The sequence below is a fragment of the Salmo salar genome, chromosome 13, assembly GCF_965601325.2.
Source record: "Salmo salar chromosome 13, fSalSal1, whole genome shotgun sequence".
NCBI classification, from domain to species: Eukaryota; Metazoa; Chordata; class Actinopteri; order Salmoniformes; family Salmonidae; genus Salmo; species Salmo salar.
In genome coordinates this window covers 96735138-96750284 of record NC_138303.1, presented here as the reverse complement: position 1 = coordinate 96750284, position 15147 = coordinate 96735138, and the positions used below count along the sequence as shown (strand labels likewise).

Sequence of the window (15147 nt, the reverse complement as noted above, 5' to 3'; positions counted from 1 at the left end):
TACTTTTAATAGTAGGTTTATTTGAACAGTGAGAGACAGAATAACAACAAAAAAATCCTGAAAAATGCATGTCAAAAATGTTATAAAATGATTAGCATTTTAATGAGGGAACTAAGTATTTGACCCCTCTGCAAAACATGACTTAGTACTTCGTGGCAAAACCCTTGTTGGCAATCACAGAGGTCAGACGTTTCTTGTAGTTGGCCACCAGGTTTGCACACATCTCAGGAGGAATTTTGTCCCACTCCTCTTTGCAGATCTTCTCCAAGTCATTAAGGTGTCGAGGCTGACGTTTGGCAACTCGAACCTTCAGCTCCCTCCACAGATTATCTATGGGATTAAGGTCTGGAGACTGGCTAGGCCACTCCAGGACCTTAATTAATTCTTCTTGAGCCACTCCTTTGTTGCCTTTGCCGTGTGTTTTGGGTCATTGTCATGCTGGAATACCCATCCACGACCCATTTTCAATGCCCTGGCTGAGGGAAGTAGGTTCTCACCCAGGATTTGATGGTACATGGCCCCGTCCATCGTCCCTTTGATGCGGTGAAGTTGTCCTGTCCCCTTAGCAGAAAAACACCCCAAAAGCATAATGTTTCCACCTCCATGTTTGACGGTGGGGATGGTGTTCTTGGGGTCATAGGCAGCATTCCTCCTCCTCTTTTTGGCAATGACCTCCAATTAGAGGCAGCTGGTTGTCGTTGTCTCTAATTGGAGGCCATATTTAGTTGGGTTTGTTTTCACTTGTGTTTTGTGGGTGGTTGTTTTCTGTATAGCCTGGGAGCCTGATGGAACTGTTATCGTTGTTTGTTTATTTTGTTTAAGTGTTTCCTTTAAATAAATTAAGAAGATGAGCACTTTACCCGCTGCCCCTTGGTCCAATCCTTACGGCGCCCTTGACAGAACCACCCACCATAGAGGACCAAGCAGCGGAAGAAGGAGCAGCAAGAATGGACATGGGAGCAAATATTGGACTGCAAGGGATCCTGGACATGGGAGGAGATCCAGAAGGGATTGAATTGCCGTCCATGGGAAGAAGTGGAGGCAGCAAGGGCAGAACGACGTTTCTGGGAGAGGGAATTAAGGGAGCTACATGAGGCCGAGAGGCATCCCCCCCCAAAAATGGGGGGGGGGGGGCACACATGGAGTTTTGCAGAGCCAGGATGGAGAACTGAGCCAACTCCCGGTGGTTATTATGGGGAGCGACGGATCAAGCAAGCACCTTGTTATGCGGAGATACGTACTGTGTCGCCCATACGCACGCACAGTCCGGTGCGGTCAATAAGGGCTCCGCAGCGTTGCCGGGCGAGAGTTGGCCGGCAGCCAGGGAGAAGTGCGCAGGCGCAGCGCATCTGGCCACCAGTGCATCTCCTCGGTCCAGTTTACCCTGTTCATGCTCCCTGCACTAGCCCTGAGGTGCGTGTTACTAGTCTGGCGCCTCCAAAGCCAGCCCCACACACCAGGCCTCTAGGGCGCCTGCCCAGTCCACTATGTCCTGTTCCTGCTCCCCGCACTAGCCCTGAGGTGCGTGTTACTAGTCTGGCGCCTCCTAAGACAGCCCCGCGCATCAGGCCTCTAGTGCACCTGCCCAGTCTAGTATGTCCTGTTCCTGCTCCCCGCACTAGCCCTGAGGTGCGTGTTACTAGTCTGGCGCCTCCTAAGACAGCCCCACGCATCAGGCCTCTAGTGCACCTGCCCAGTCTAGTATGTCCTGTTCCTGCTCCCCGCACTAGCCCAGTGGTGCGTGTTACTAGTCTGGCGCCTCCGAAGTGAGAAATTATGCAATTTTTGGGTTCCATTTTTGGCTCGTGAGGGCTACTTTCAGAACTACTGGCTAATAAGTATAAAAAAGTCACAGATAATCTCTATAATACTATAATGACACTATAGTCCTGAAGAGAAAATGATATAGGATCAATGTAGGATCTATCTAAGGGAGATGGAGTCAGTAGACACAGACACACACATAGTAGTACCAAGTTGGTAGTGGTGCAGGGTGAGGGTAGTATCAGGCCCTGAGCTCAGGATGGTTGCCATAGTAACTTTTCTTAGGGCAAGGTCACAGAAATGAAGCTCGTTCTCCTCCCTCTGCTGGACATACTGAGGTGTGCTGGCACTGGGCGTGGCTATCACCTGTATACAAAACATGGATGAACACATCTATCACAAACAAACAGATTATTTGATATGCTTAAAAGAGACCTATAAAAGCACATACCATAATTCTTCTCTTCCCCTTCAAATGCTCTACAAAGTCCATCAGTGCTTTCTTATCATTCTCATTCACTTCTCTGTGGGATTTCTTCCCTCTCCCTTTCTTCCTATCTTTCTTCCCCTTGCCTTTTTTGGGGGGATTTGTTTTTCTCCAAGGTTTCTTCTCCCCTGCCAACGTTCTCTGGTTTATTATCTCTAGAGTTGGCTACAGTCTTTTTTTCTCTTATCTCTACAGTAGAAGGATATGTGTTTATTTCTGTAAAAACATTTCCATTCTTCTTTTGGTTGTCCTTTCCCACAGCAATGGACTTTTTCCTTCCCTGTGATGAAAACTTGTGTTCCTTTTGAATCAGTGGTCGTCTACGAATGACGAGCCTGGAGCGACCGCTGAGAATGTCCTGAATTTTGCTCTTCAGTGCAGCCTTCCCTTTGCATTGTACACTCCTTTGGGACACTTGGTGTAGGACGGAACAGGTCTGCAGTATGTCTTCACAGACATCTTATTCAGCACATTGCATCATGCAAATTAAGACTCCATGATAACATGGAGGATAGAAATCAGCCGAAAAGAGGAAGATGTCAGAATCTTGTGAAATGAGAGTAAGCACGCATCCTCTCAGAAACAGGAATATAGCACTTTAACTATTTGCACAACGTAACAACACTGTACTGTATATAGCCATAACATGACATTTGAAATGTCTCTATTCCTTTGGAACTTTTGTGAGGGTAATGTTTGTGGTTCATTTTTACTGTTTATTTCACTTTTGTTAATTATCTATTTCACTTGCTTTGGCAATGTCATAGTCCGTGTATGTAGGTGGCAGGGAAGTCAGGAGCAGGAGAAAACAGTGTTGTTAAAAATGGAGTATTTATTTCCAAAACCAACGTAGAAAAATAATCAGGGTAAAACAATAACCCGTCGCACACCGATACAGAAACAACACGTACATAACAAACAAACAATCACCGACAGAGAAATGAGGGGAAGCAGAGGGTTAAATACACAACATATAATTACTGGGATATGAAACAGGTGTGTAAAGAGACCAGACAAAACCAATGGAAAATGAAAAACTGATCAATGGTGGCTAGAAGGCCGGTGACGTCGAACACCACCCGAACAAGGAGGGGCATCAACTTCAGTAGAAGTCGTGACAGGCAATGTCAACATATGTTTCCCATGCCACCAAAGCCCTTTGAATTGAATTCAATTGATATAGTGACAGACAGACAATAATATAGGAGTTAAAGAATACTAAGTTTGCATGAAAACACTTGTGCCCCTGATACTGACGGAGAAAAGAAAAATAAGAATATGTTTCGCTTAATTTTTTTATGAAGAAGTTTACAAAAAGTAGCTTACAAAAACTCCTGCAGGATTCCTGTGATTCTTTGTGAAGGAATTGTGCAGGTGTCTCTTGCAGGAGTATAACTTGTCTTACAGAAATGTTGAAAATCCTGCACAACCAAGTACATTCTTGCAGGAATCATGCAGGACCAAAACCAGGTTTTTGATATTTGTGCACAATATAACAATTCTTGCAGGACAAAGAACATACTTGCAGGAATCCTACAGGACCAAAAACTTGCAGGATGCTGATATTCTTGCTGGATATAGCAATTTCAACTTAACTACAGGATTTTAGATACTGAGAAAATATAATTTTGAAATAAAGTGCAATGTCAGACATTTCAACTCAGAGGATATGAGAAATATAAGAAATGACAATCAAATTTCAATCAATGAGGGTTATTTATAAAGCCAATTTGACATCTTATGTCACAAAGTGCAATATAGAAACCCAGCCTAAAACCCCAAACAGCAAGCAATGCAAATGTAGAAGCACAGTGGCTAGGAAAAACTCCCTAGAAAGGCAGGAACCTAGGAAGAAACCTAGAGAGGAACCAGGCTCTGAGGGGTGGCCAGTCCTCTTCTGGTTGTGGTGGAGATAGTACAAGGCCATTAAGGCCAGATGGTTCTTAAAGATGTTCAAACGTTCATAGATGACCAGTAGGGTCATTCAGAGGTCAAGACAGCAGGTGCGGTAGAGTGAGAGACAAAAACGGGACAAGGTAGCACGTCCGGTGAACAGGTCAGGGTTCCATAGCCGCAGACAGAACAGTTGAAACTGGAGCAGCAGCATGACCTGGTGGACTGGGGACAACCAGGAGTCATCAAGTCAGGTAGTCCTGAGGCATGGTCCTAGAGCTCAGATCCTCCGGGAGGGGAGGAAGAGTGGGAGAGAGAGAGAATTAGAGGGAGCATACTTAAATTCACAAAGGACACCAGATAAGACAGGAGAATTACACCAGATAACAGACTGACCCTAGCCCCCCGGCACATAGAAAATTGCATCATAGATACTCGATAATGTCTACATGCAATAAATATAGTGTATGCTACTTTTATTTGATAGATACCAACACAATTGATAATGGTTTCAGTAGGCCCACAGTTCAGTCAATGTACTTATTTGAATTTATTAGGGATCCCCATTAGCTGCTTCCAAGGGAGCAGTTAGTCTTCCTGGGGTCCAAACGCATTAAGGCACTTACATTACACATAAAAACAAATTACATTATTACATCACTACGTATTTACAATACAAAATGTATAATACCGCCATACAACAATATTACAATGTATGCGTGTGTAGAGTGAGTGCTAACGTTTATGTGTGTCTGCCTGTCTTTGTACCCCTGTGTCTGTCCATTCACAGTCCCCGCTGATCTGTAAGGTATCTGATTTATCTGATTTTACTGCTTGCATCAGTTATCTGCAGTGGAATAGAGTTCCATGTTGTCATGGCTCTATGTAGTACTGTATCCTCCTCCCACATGTCTTGTGGGGTATGCATGGGTGTCCGAGCTGTGTTAGTAGTTTAAACAGACAGCTCGGTGCATTCAGCTTGTCAACACTTCTTAGCTAAACAAGTAGTGATGAAGTCAATCTCTCCTCCACTTTGAGCCATGAGAGATTGACGTGAATATCATTAATGTTAGCTTATCTTGTACATTTAAGGGGCAGCCGTGCTGCCAAGTTCTGACCCAATTGTAATTTTCCGAGGTCACTCTTTTTGGCACCTGACCACACGACTGACCAGTAGTCCAAGTGTGACAAAACTAGGAAGGACCTGCCTTGTTGATAGTGTTGTTAAGAAAGCAGACCAGTGCTTTAAAACACACTCTTCTTTTTCACATTTGTTGGCAAGTGTGTAGCTCCTTAACATTTCTTCAATAAACCTTTTGCTAGCTTGGTTTGATTATATGCTGAATGTAATAGTGACTAGTCTCGGGATGTATTGGTAGAGAGTGCAGTGAAGGCTACTGAAGGGAGGACGGCTCATAGTAATGGCTGGAATGGAGTCACTGGAGTGCAACCAACCACATGGAAACCACCACGTCTTTGATGTGTTTCATACCATTCCATTGACACCATTCTAGCCATTATTATGAGCTGTCCTCCCCTCAGCTTGAGTGTCATGGGAAGAGTTTACCAAGTCTCCCATTACTACTTCCAAAGATGAATGCACTTTGAGCCCACAAAGGTCCCCAGTTTAGGACAGGTGTGGGTGCATGCAACAGCATGTGGACATTGTAGTTGACATGACATTTCCCATACAATTGTTCAAACCTAATAACAAATTCCCAAAAGAACATCTCAGTCATGTCAATGTAATGAGAAGTAACAGTGTCTATAGTTGACCTCTGAAAAACTCAAAAGGGGATAAAAGCAAGTGGCGAGGTGTCACGCCCGTCTAAAGGAGTAGACCAAGGCGCAGCATGGTTAGAGTTCCACATGTTTAATAAATATGAAACTCACCAAACAATACAAATGAAAACAAAGCGTGACATTCTGTGCTGCTCACAGGCAGCTACACAAACACAAGATCCCACAAAGCACAGGTGGGAAAAGGCTGCCTAAGTATGATTCCTAATCAGAGACAACGATAGACGGCTGCCTCTGATTAGGAACCCTACTCGGCCCAAAACAAAGAAATACAAAAACATAGAAAAAGGAACATAGAACGCCCACCCCAGTCACACCCTGGCCTAACCAAAATAGAGAACAAAACCATCTCTATGGCCAGGGCGTGACACGAGGGGAACTGTGTAAGTACTGCCTGGGTAAAATCCCATTTAAACAGGGGAAGCTATAGAACAGCAGGATGTGTCAAAACTCTGTGGCTTTCTAATATTTGAGTAAATGAATTGAGCATGCTGGTCACAGTTACAGGTGGTATTATGGCAAGTAGTCTTTTGTTAATGCGCTTTATTTCTCTTCCAGTGTACCAGGACTCAGGGTGATATTTGGACTCAAACCACAGTGTAGTCATTTGCCGATATATACCATGTAAGATACCGTGCGTGTAATCAAAAGCAAGAACACTAAAGGAGATGGGCCCTTAACACCATGTATGATGTTCCCTGCCTCTTTCTGCACTGTTTAGTGTCTGTGCGTGGTTCTGGCTCACTCTCAAGCGGGTACACTCTAGTGAACACATTTCCCTTTTCTACCACTTCTCCTTTGCGATAGCACCAGTTGCACCCATGTTCACCATTGAATTATTTGATATTGTGTACATTGAAACAAGCAGCGGTATCACAAATACATAGTAAACTGTACACGCATACATTTGTGGGTGTCCCTTTCAACTGGCATGTCAAGCCCACACCCTCAAGTGAAACATATGTATCCACAAAGTAAATAATTCATTGGCCCAAACCACAGGCCCCCAAGAATGATGTGGTCCTCTATTAGGTTTGGGGGAAGTTCATTAACTGTAACTTGTAGGGGCCAGATGTGAAAGGGAGAGGACTTGAATATTGGTCATTCCATGAGAGTGAAAGGTTAATTAATGAACAAATCAGTGTCGTAAAGGGCCTCTATTGACTTGTATAGTGCACCATCATAAATGTAATCTACACTGTGTATCTGGGCTGGACCTAGAATACTTATATTCTAATGCTTTTCAGAATTTGGAGTATGATAACTTTTCCTCTAGTTGTTTTTTGACTGACAATTTCATGAAAACTCATCCACTCTTCACAAGAGATGGCATATGCCCAGGGAGGCAACCACATGATGTGCAGTGATCGGGCACGCCACAACACCCGAGCTTTGTATTGTTGTCACAATGAGGCTATTTGCATGGTTTGGACCATTGTGTTGTGCTTTTTTTTTATTTGAGCATAAAGAGAAAGAGAATATCAATATTTAATACAAGTAAAAACAAAGTTGTCTTCGGTGTTCTTTTGTAACATGTTTAATAGTATATAATTACATAGGCTAATCATTACCCATGTGACTGAGTTGACAGCCTATTAGTAATACAACTTAATGGCCTTAATAACGATGTTTAACAACAATCAAGTTTGTTGCTGTTCCAAGATGACCCCTTTCATTGATTTAGATGTATTACAGTAAGTACTTTTCTGGTAAGTATGACCTAATTGTTACTTGTTATTTCCTTTGTACCTATTCCTCATGACACACACACACACACACACACACACACACACACACACTCACACACACACACACACACACACACACACACACCACACACACACACACACACTCACACACACACACACACACACACACACACACACACACACACACACACACACACACACACACACACACACACACACACACACACACACACACACACACAAACAAACAAACAAACCGAGTTAATGCCATTATATCCTATGAACTCTGGCCCTCATCTCTCTCCTCTCCTCCCCAGTTATGACCGGGCCTGTGAACAACAGTGAGACTGACTAACACAGGTGGCAGCACTGGACACACATGTAGGTGAAGGTAACACAACACACCGTTTCAGCTGTTATACTGTGTGATGGACATTTTCTGTTTGAGTGTATCAGATCAATGCTGCTTTTTTAATAACCAACTCTGTTGGGTTTATGTGAGTGACTGATTGATTGTACATGGGAGGAATCCAGAACATTGCTCTGGGATCCAAAAGGAGTATCTCAGTTTCAAGGTCCCAGCTTTGAGAGAAGAAGCCATGTCAGTCACATGCAGAAACCAACGTTAATAATGAATCATGTAAATCATGTTTATATGACTTGTTTGTGAAGCAGTATATAAGGACTGATAGGGAACACCCTTATAAGAGTTTTCATCAATCTTGGATTGAGTTTGTGAACCTCTCCGGCCGTAATAATAAAGATTGATTCATTTACATTGAGTTTGAGTCCTTAGTGGTGAATTTCTATAACAACTGCTAAAACGGAGCCAAACATTCACACACACAGAGTTTCTGCCGTTACATCCTATGAACTCTGCCCCTCTTATCTCTCTCCTCTCCAGTTAAAACCGAGCCTATGAACAACAGTGAGACTGACTAACACAGGATGCAGCACTGGACAGCCATGCAGGTGATTCTCCTAGGAATCATATTTTATACAGCGCTGGAGCTGAAATGGACAATCAAAATCATCCTTTGTTGCTCCATTGAATAATACAATTGCAATGGAATCTGATATATTGTTCTTTCTGTCCATTCTTTTGAAAACGTGTATTGTCCTACAGTAACTTCTCTATGAAGGATATTGAAGGGACTTACCTACAGGATATCCCACAGGGTTTTGGGCAATTTTGCTGTAGGACAATTCCTGTAGGAGTCCTATAGGTAGTCCTTCAGGAAGAAATCCTGCAGGATTTATTTGAGGTCTATCTGCAGGATTCATGCATGATTTTTATCCTGCTGGACCCGGCAGGAACCCTGCAGAAATTGTCCCATGGGGAAGTGGCCCCCAAAATCCTTTGGGATATTCGTATTCCTGCAGGATTCATATTCCTGCAGGATTCCTGTATGACTTATTTGTAAGAGATTTAACAAGTGACATCAGTAAGGGATCATAGCTTTCACCTGCATTCACCTGGTCAGTCTATGTCATGGAAAGAGCAGGTGTCCTTAATGTTTTTTATACGCTCAGTTTATATATTTCCAATTCAGTAAAACTAAGTATATGGAGAGACGCAGGCTTCTACATTTTGCCATATTAAATTCATTTGTATTTCATGTCTCCCATTCAAATTGTAAATGTCCAGTCTTGCAGACTCACATGGGCAAATGACTGGCCCAATTTGGAGGGCTTTGTCACGTCCTGACCAGTATAAGGTTAATTGGTATTGTAGTTTGGTCAGGACGTGGCAGAGGGTATTCGTTTTATGTGGTTCGGGGTGGTGTGTTTTGTTGAAGGGGCATTTGGTTTAAGTATTCCGGGGTTTTTGGGCACTGTTTGGTTTTCAGGTATTCTATGATTTGTCTAGTATGTCTGTTTCTATGTTTGGTTAATTGGGGTTGGGACTCTCAGTTGAAGGCAGGTGTTGTCTATCTGCCTTTGATTGAGAGTCCCATATATGAGGGTGTGTTTGTTATTTGTGGGTGATTATTCTGTGTTTAGCCTTGTGCCTTACCAGACTGTTTTTGTTGATCGTTCTAGTTCTTTGTTATTTTGGTGTTCATTTTGTATTTATTAAAAAGCAAGATGAGCATACACATACCTGCTGCGTTTTGGTCCTCCATTTCCAACGACAAGCGTGACAGGCTTGGCCTACTTAAAAGTGTCCAACACTACCATCTGCTGTAGACATTAACATCTTACGCCAAACATCCACAGACGTCAGAAATACAAACATCCATATTTTGTTCATGCAACCATGATTTAATTGCTACATTATGTTTCCAATATGATAAAAAAAAAGATAAACCCACAATTCAACATTTTATTCTTGAGCATCACTTTGACAAATAAGTAAGTGGTAAATCCTCAACTGCATCCTGTTTCCTTTGATCGTCCTTGAGATCTTTGCACAACTTGATTGTAGTCCACCTGTGGTAAATTCAATTGATTAGACATGATTTGGAAAGGCACACACCTGTCTATATAAGGTCCCACAGTTGATAGTGCATGTCAGAGCAAAAACCAAGCCAAGAGGTCTAAGCAATTGTCCGTAGACCTCCGAGACAGGGTTGTGTCGAGGCACAGATCTGGGGAAGGGTACCAAAACAGTTCTACAGCATTGAAGGTCTCCAAGAACACAGTGGCCTCCATCATTCTTAAATGGAAGAAGTTTAAACCACCAAGACTTCCTAGAGCTGGCTGCCCGGCCAAACTGAGCAATCAGGGGAGAAGGGCCTTGGTCAGGGAGATTACCAAGAACCTGATGGTCACTCTGACAGAGCTCTAGAGTTCCTCTGTGGAGATGAGAGAACCTTCCAGAAAGACAATCGACTCTGCAGCACTCAGGCTTTTATGGTAGAGTGGCCAGACGAAAGCCACTCCATAGTAAAAAGACACATGACAGTCCGCTTGCAGTTTTCCAATAGGCACCTAAAGACTCTCAGACCATGAGAAACAAGATTCTTTGGTCTGATGTAACCAAGATTGAACTGTTTGGCCTGAATGCCAAGCGTCTCGTCTGGAGGATACCTGGCACCATCCCTACGGTGAAGCATGGTGGTGGCAGCATCATGCTGTGGGGATGTTTTTCAGTGGCAGGGACTGGGAGACTAGTCAGGATCGAGGCAAAGATGAACGGAGCAAAGTACAGAGAGATCCTTGATGAAAACCCTCTCCAGAGCGCTCAGGACCTCAGACTGGGGTGAAGCATCACCTTCCAACAGGACAATGACCCTAAGCACACAGCCAAGACAATGCAGGAGTGGCTTCGGGACAAGTTTCTTAATGTCCTTGAGTGATCCAGCCAGAGCCCGGATTTGAACCCGATCAAACATCTCTGGAGAGACCTGAAAACAGCTGTACAGCAGCACTCCCCATCCAACCTGACAGAGCTTGAGAGGATCTGCAGAGAAGAATGGGAGATACTGCCCAAATACAGGTGTACCAAGCATGCAACGTCATACCCAAGAATACTCGAGGCTGTAATTGCTGCCAAAGGTGCTTCAACAAAGTACTGAGTAAAGGGTCTGAATACTTATGCAATTGTGACATTTTTGAAGGGATCCTTTCAGGCTGTAATTGATGTGCATGCTGAGGAACTTGAAGCTTTTGACCCTCTGCACTACGAACCCATCTATGTGGATGGGGGTGTGCTCTCTCTGCTGTCTCCTGTAGTTCATGATCAGCTCCTTCGTTTTGTTGATGTTGGGAATAATGGGTGAACAGGCAGTACAGGAGGGTGCTGAGCATGCACCCCTGTGGGGCCCCCGTGTTGAGGATCAGTGTGGCGGAGGTGTTGTTACCTACCTTCCCCACTTGCCTTCTTCAGGACTTTCAAGTCTTCACCAAGTTTCAACATGTTGGCTACTGAATTAACCTACTCTGAATGAGATTGTTTCTGCCTGTCTCCCCAGGCTATGACTAACTTCCTGGTCTGGTCCCACCTCAACACAGATACTAAAGACAGGATGAAAATGATGGAGAACCAAAAAGTCATAGCCCAGGACATAGTTCTCTACCACGTCAAGTGCCGTGATGACGAAATACAGAAAATCCTGATGAAGACTTGCTCAAAGATATTGTACACACCAAAGATCTATAAGTATTGTTTTAATGTTTGACACTCATTGTTGTTTCATGTATGTTAGAAAACCAGGCAATATTTCGACAGAGAGCCCTGTGACTGTGAAGAGGATGAGTTTCTGCAGATTCTGGTATTACCACGTTATATTTGTAGAATAACAGTTTGGTCATCATCTGGTTCCAGATTGACTGGAACAGTAGGCCTGCATTTGAAACCTCTACATTCATATGCCCATATGTTGAGTTTGCTGTTAATAATGCCATAATAATCATGCATTATAACACAGAAAAAAGAACTACCTGGCCCCAAGAAGTTTGAGATCTACGAGTTCGGGTTCTCTGACTTTGACTGCACAGAGCTGGAGCTGGTGATGTGTGGGATCCAGATGTACTATGAGGTTGGAGTGGTCAAGAAGTTCCGGGTTCCACAGGAGGTAACGTTACTGTACAATCATGATCTGTACTGCAACATCTTTCAATGCTGGGGAAGTGTCAATTTGAGCAAATACTCTGAATATACTGTATATATGAACATGTATGTATGCTGTTTGTCATTAGTTAATTTATTGCTCTTGTCACGTCCTGACCAGTATAGAGTATATTTGGTTATTGAAGTTTGGTCAGGACGTGGCAGAGGAGAGTTGATGTATGTTTATGGGGTTTGTCACTGGTCTATGTCTAGTTAATTGGGGTTGGACTCTCAATTGAAGGCAGGTGTGTTGAGTTGCCTTTGATTGGGAGTCCTATATAGTAGGGTGTGTTTGTCTTTGTGTTTCGTGGGTAGTTGTTTTTTGCACTGCTAGGTATAGCCTGCGAAACTGTCTCCTGTCGAATTGTATGCATTTCTTGTTTTTTCGTGGTCAACGTCCTTTAATAAATATGATGTTGAACACGCAACCTGCTGCGTATTGGTCCACATTCCCCGACAGCGATTTCGCTATATCGTCATACGACGAAGAAATCTGTGACAGCTCTCCCATAATATCTGTTTATGTTCTAATGCTCTACTTCCAAATCCCATGAAAACCATCAGGCATCTTTATTTATTTCAACAGGTTCTGGTGCGCTTCCTGTTCTCAATCAGCAAAGGCTACAGGAAAATCACCTATCACAACTGGCGCCACGGTTTCAATGTTGGGCAGACTATGTTCACACTGTTGACAGTAGGAGTTCTTAAGCCTCAGTAGTAATGTACTTTATTTTGTCTCACAGAAAATAAAAGGCATATTTTCTTACAGATATCTTAATTTGACCAGTTTGGATTTTTTTTTGGGGGGGGGATTGATACGCTTTTTGTTAGGATAAATCAAGTCTGACATTTTAAAGTGGGTATTACGAACTTTAGAAGCCTTTTAAAACCTAAAATATACTACAATTGGCATTTTCTGCTGTGCAGGAATATTCTCTGCAACAACAGAGTGATCAAATTAAGATATTATATCTGTATTTGCCCAAAAACATAACTGAAAGACATAATTGAAAGACATCTCTAATTCTTAATGTCAAACTGCTGTGTTTTGTTGTGTTAGACAGGGACCCTGAAAATGTACTACACAGATCTGGAGGTGATGGCCATGATCACCTCTGCTTTTCTCCATGATATCGACCACAGGGGGACAAACAACCTCTACCAGGTGAAGTGAGTACTCCTGGGAATCTCTGCTCTCTGAGAGTTGGTACAACCAGCCCTTCATATATTTCTAGGTCTCTTCTTTTACTATCTCTCTCATCGCAACTGTAAATGTAGAGAAGCACTTGGATTAGCTTTGTGTGATGAATGGCTTATGATGAGCTCCCTGTACAGTGAGTGGTCTGGTCCCTCATCGACAGATCTGGTAATCCGCTAGCCAAGCTTCACGGCTCGTCTGTCCTGGAGAGGCATCATCTAGAATTTAACAAGTTCCTTCTGGCAGATGAGGTACGTAAGGCTTTTGTTTCTCAACTACATCAGTAGCACCTTTGATGTCAATTATTTATTAACCTCTAGGGGCTAGGGGGCAGTATATTCACGGCCGGATGAAAAACGTACCCAATTTAAACAGGTTACTACTCTGGCCCAGAAAATGTAATATGCATATTATTAGTAGATTTGAATAGAAAACACTCTGACGTTTCTAAAACTGTTTGAATGGTGTCTGTGAGTATAACAGAACTAATATGGCAGGCAAAAAAACAGAGAAAAATTGAATCAGGAAGTGGGAGAAATTAGAAATTTAGTTTTTCTTTTGAATCCCTTGAAAAACTACAGTGACATAGGATTTACGTTGCACCTCCTAACTCTTCCATTGGCTGTCAACAATCTTTAGGAACTGGTTTCAACCGTCAGCTGTTACCGGGCAGATCATTTTGGCTCAGTCAATCATTGGCCAGTCTGAGGAGATGTGTCTTATGATGCGCGTGCACGTGACTTCATCATTTTTATATTTTTCTTCTGGGATGAATAGCTATTGCCCGGGTGTAAAATTATCGCAATTTAACGTAAAAAAATACCCTAAAGGATTGATTGTAAACATCGTTTGACGTGTTTCTACAAACGGTAATGGAACTTTGAACATTTTTGTCTATGGATTTGCGCCCACGCCACATGGCATTGTAAAGTGTTCTGGATGGGTCAACAAAACGGACGTATTTGGACATAAATGATGGACTTTGCAGAACAAATGAACATTTCTTGTGGAAGTGGGTGCCCATCCGAGTGCATTCCGCCGAAGATCAGCAAAGGTAAGTAAATATTTCGAACATATTGTTAGAGATTTGTCGACGTCGTGGTTGTAGGCTAACTGTATAGCTTAGCATTGAAGGCTAAGTTCTGTACTCAGAATATTGAACAATGTGCTTTTACCGTAACGTTATTTTGAAATCTGACAAAGTGGTTGCATAAAGGAGTAGATTATCTCTAATTCTTTAAATAATTGTTATACATTTTTTCAACGTTTATGAGTTCTTCTGTAAATTAAATGTGCCTATTCACCGGAAGTTATGGGGAGAAAACATTTTCTGAACGTCACGCGCCAATGTAAAAACGGGGTTTTTGGATATAAATATAAACTTGATCGAACAAAAAATGCATGTATTGTCTAACATGATGTCCTAGGAGTGTCATCTGATGAAGATTATCAAAGGTTAGTGCTTCGTTTTAGCTGAATATCTGGTTTTATCTGGTTTTATGATGGCTATCGTGCTTGGAAAATGTCTTTTTTTTTTTTTGCTGAGGTGCTATGCTAAAATAATCTAATGTTTTGCTTTCACCGTAAAGCCTTTTTGAAATCGGACAATGTGATTGGATTAACGAGTAGAGTATCTTTAAAATGCCGTATAATACTTGAATTTTAATTTTTTGATTATTTTGTTTTGAATATCGCGCCGTGCCATCTCACTGGTTGTTGTCCAACCAATCCCGTTATCGGG

The 15147-nt window shown here is 42.6% G+C and overlaps 1 long non-coding RNA gene across 1 annotated transcript; it reads right to left on the bottom strand.

The window, feature by feature from the left end:
- LOC145860085 (uncharacterized) lies at window positions 1-3299 on the bottom strand. The gene is made up of 2 exons (XR_014380189.1): window positions 2216-3299; window positions 1-2130 (listed from the first exon to the last, which is right to left on the bottom strand). It is a non-coding gene; the product is annotated as an uncharacterized LOC145860085 (long non-coding RNA).
- Window positions 3300-15147: the final 11848 nt, after the last annotated feature.